Source organism: Selaginella moellendorffii, unplaced genomic scaffold, assembly GCF_000143415.4.
Source record: "Selaginella moellendorffii unplaced genomic scaffold, v1.0 SELMOscaffold_15, whole genome shotgun sequence".
NCBI lineage: Eukaryota > Viridiplantae > Streptophyta > Lycopodiopsida > Selaginellales > Selaginellaceae > Selaginella > Selaginella moellendorffii.
Genome location: NW_003314276.1, coordinates 2,105,518 through 2,110,008, shown reverse-complemented (window position 1 = coordinate 2,110,008; position 4,491 = coordinate 2,105,518).

Below are 4,491 nucleotides of genomic sequence, written 5' to 3'. Positions count from 1 at the left end.
GGTAGGTTCTTGCTCTGTGGAAACCCAGTCCATTTTCCGAGCCAGCTGTGGAATAACTTCCAAGTCTGGTGACTTCCACCAGTCGACCCTTGTATGTGATCTTCACCGTCCGTGAGCAAGAGCCTGCTGTCTTCTTGCTCTGCAACTTCATCTCCTTGAAGATTGTTTGTACACAATCTTCCATGTGACAACGCATGCAACATAGCTGACTTACGCGTCACTGCCAGTGTTGGCAGGACACTTAGAGGAGAATCCCAGAGTGCCATTGCTGTGCGAACCACGACTGTGAGCTTCCAGCTGTTTCTTCTCAGTTGGAGGATCGTCCACTACAACTTCGATCTGCCACCCGGGATCCTGAAAGATCGCATTACTGCGCTGCTTCCTTCGAGATAACATCCATCGCACGAGCAAAAAGCACGCGAGCAGCACCAAGATCGCAACCAAAACCCAGAGAAGAAGCTGGAGCAGCGACCATGGCGTCCTCCGAACCACTGTAGCTACTGCTGCGGGTGTTGGTGTGGCCACTGCTGCGTCGTGACCGTCGCGACGATGGTGGTGCTGGTGGTGGTTGTGGTGGTGGTGGTGGTGGTGGTGGTGGTGGTGGTTGTGGCGTCCTCCATGGTGGTGACCCTGGTGATGGTGGTGAACAACCAGAGGAGCTCCATCACCGTGATGATGATGGTACACTGCTGCTGCTGGAGCTGGATCGTCGTGGCGAGCATCAGGCGCTGGAGCTAGATGAGCAGGGTGAACGAAAGCAGCTGGCGCTGGGGCTCGAACTGGAGCGTCACCTTGAAGAACTGGAGCTAAAGCTGGCGCTGGCTCGGGGCCTCCTCGAGGATGGTGTCCATGGTGGTCTGCTCGATGTGCTGGAGCTAGAGCTGGAGGTCGCGGGTGTGAAGGTCGGTGATGGCCGCCATGCCAGGGCGCTGGAGCTCGGCGGGCAAGCGTTGGGGCGGCGTGAGCGCGAGAGATCATAGCTTACCTGACGAGAGCTTCGACAATAGAAAAATCCAAGCGAGAAAGATTATAACCTAACCCTTGACTACTTTTGGTTTTAACGAGTAGCTGGTGACGCTGTGGATTGTCAGACTTGCGGGAAAAAGAAACACAAGATAAATATCTATCCATTGCTGTTTTGATATTCTCACGGTGCAACATTGATATTGATCCACAGCTCCTCCAGAGTAAAATCGGTCAAAACGCCTGGAACGATCCAACAATCAAACATATTTGGAGATGCTTGTGTCGATCCCGAAAATCCAATTCTAGTACTCATCCTGGCATTTCAAGAGCTTTTTAAGAGATGAGGTTTGGAAGGTTTCTACTCCTTGCAAAGCTGTTCCAGATCATACCAATTTGATTTATATTGTGTTGGTTTTACCAATTGCTTTACTCATCCTCTTGAATAACAGTGCAAAGCAAAACACTAGCTTTGTTCCTCCTCCTCTAGTGAATATTATTACTATAGTATGTATTATTATTATAGTTTCTAGTAACACTGATATTATTTGGTATTTTGGTTTGCTAGTAAGCATATTTAGCTACATAATTGTAGAGCTAAAAGTCTTTTAAAATGAGCAACTTTTCTTTCTTACAAAATTTCAAAATTGGAAACATCATCTTCACATTATTTCAAAGTTTAAGCGCATTTGCTTTTGGTATCTCATAGCCCCTGAACAAACAAATAGAGATATTGGGCACTCTTGATCAATTCAAAGAAACTAATCATTAAAAGCTTGCTAGGTGATGTACAATCTGCTAATAGAGAGAGCCAGGTCAACAAAAGGAGTCATTAAGAATAAAGCTTTAAAATATACTAGTACACTAAAGAATATTTTCTTAATGTTTTAGTGGCAATATTTTTATTAAAGAGGCATTTTTAAAAAATAGTAATTTAAAAAAAATTTAAATATGAGTGGCAATATTTCCTAATTAATAGAGGTTTTGCCTTGTCACCTAATTTATAGAATGTAAGGTCCAAGTGTATAATTACAATGCCATATACTAATATTAGCGTAATGGGATTTTAGTAGCTGTTAGATTAGTTTCAATTTGGACCACTCGCTCCTGTATATAAATTATAGTTTTTGGGATAATTGAGATATATATTTTCTATATTCTCTTTCCATATTCTATGCACTTATAGTGGTAGAGATAAAGAGCACCTTGGATTGTCCTTGAGGAGTGCTTAGATTTGGGATTATGGTTTAAATTTAGCTTTTGTATTGTTTAGATTTAACTTTTTCCATTTACTTTCTTTTGTTCTTTCCTTTTTTAGGATTTTAGTTTAGATTTAGCTTTTGCATTGTTCAGATCTCCCTTTCCTTCTAGCTATTTTTTTTCATTTATCTTCTTTTGCTCTTTTATTTTCATTCATCTTTATGGTAGATCAATAGTCTCCTCCTTTGACTCTGGACTAGCAATTGGTGCAATTGTTTGATGCTATGCGATTGTGATTGGATAACCAAACTCAATTGATGGTGGCATTCATGGCACGTGGTATAGCTCCTCCTGCTCTTGGTGCCAATCTTTGTGTTCAGCTAAAGTTCTTTTGTGGGAATCTTTGGGATGATGTGTACTATTGATTCAATCATTTCACAATAATTGCCACATATCATTTCTGGGATGATGTTTGACGTTTGCGTGAGTTTCCCACATGTCTCCAAGGGATGGCATTGCAATGGTACAATGGTCTGAGGGCAGCCACTCGTGGGGATTGGAATGTTCTTCCAGATGTCTTCAAATGCACATTCGAACATGGCAACAATTATGATGATGCCTTCTAACAATTGCATCATCTTTGTCAAGGGCCATCTAAGTTAGTAATGGAATTTGGCGTTTGTTTCCGAAGCCTCATGCTTCGTGCGGGCTCAAATATGTTAAAGCGGATCAAGCTCAGAATGTTGTGGCCAGCACTTCATCAAGATTTTGTCGGACTTGTGCATGCACTTGCTCTAGCCACCCTTGACGATGCTCTTCGCTTTACACAACATTATAAAATGTCACCTTTTTCACTTCTCACTATATGTCCTTCAACTCCACTTCATGTGAATAATGGTCATGTTCCAATGGAGGTTGATGCTACTATTGCTTGAGTCCAAGGACAAGGGCAAGGACGTGGTCATGGCCATGATATTTGTTGTTGAGCGTGTGATGAAGTTAGTCACACTTATCAGTGTTGTCAGTGTTTTCCAGATTGGCGGCCACCATTTCTTGGGTGGAGACCTTGGCGTCAACAATGTTTTGTTGGTGCTGCTGCAGTGGAAGGTCTAGATACTGAGATGCATCTGGGAAATGAGGAGTCACATGAATAATGAAAGGACCTTGCACAAATAAGTTAGTGACCCTTCCATATTTCTTTCAGGAGTATCATCAAAGGGTTCATTTGGCACCAGTTCATCAAGTGTTTACTTTCCAAGCTTATTTTTATAACAAGTGGTCTCCTATTATTCTCTCTGTCTTTTATTGCTCGACTTATTACCACATGTTGCCGTCTACACTTGTGCTATGCGATGGAGCCAATTTTCATTCTTTATAGCAACGATCATATATATGCATGTGCACGGGATGAGGTGGACCTAATTGTGTATGTAGGTGATCTCGAGCTTGGGTTGCAATCATTGCAGGTGGTGTCAAGTCAAGCTTTTGACCTCATCTTTGGTATGGATTGGTTGCAACGCAATCATGCCAAATATGACTTTAAGGCTTCTCCCCTTTGTCTTATACTTCCTTATATTTCATCCATTCCTCTCACTTCCATACCTTTTTGTCCCTTTGCTTCTACCTCTACTTCCATTACTTTTGTTGCCCTATTACTTCCTCCTATGTTTCCGTATTATTTTGCTCTTCCCTTTTTCAATTCCTCCAATAGTTTTTGTGTTGTAGCAGTTGACCGGCTGTCACAAATGCGACTTTGGGTATAAAAAGTTACCTGTCAACTGTCCTTTGAGACATTCTCAATATCACCTTGAAGACGCCTTATATTGCCTTATATTCTCAATATTGCCTTGAAGACGGCCTTTTTTATTTTGTGGGGACGGATATTGATGATCATTTACGGCTAGTGGTGCCTTCTATCTTTATTCAACGGTTTCTTCATGCTTACCATGATTTTCCTGTTCTATAGGACATCGTCATATGACTGAGATGCTGCGCAAGTTTTTCTATTAGCCGGAGATGCGATGTGATATTATCCGGTATGTGCATAGTTGCATTTGGTGCCAAGCTCATAATACTCCCCCTCATGCCGCGGATGGATGGTTGGAGTCAATTGTAGTTTCCCGTCTATTTGAGTTAGTGGCATTTAATCTTATGGGACTTTTTCCACAGTCGGCTGTTGGTAATGAATATGTTATTATTGCTTCTGACTATTTCACTCATTGGGTGGAAGTTGGTGTTTTGGGTAGTTCCTCTACAACTGCTGGATACTTCTTCCTCAATCGAGTGGTGTTCCAGCATTCTTGTTCGGAGTGAATTCTTTTAGATAAT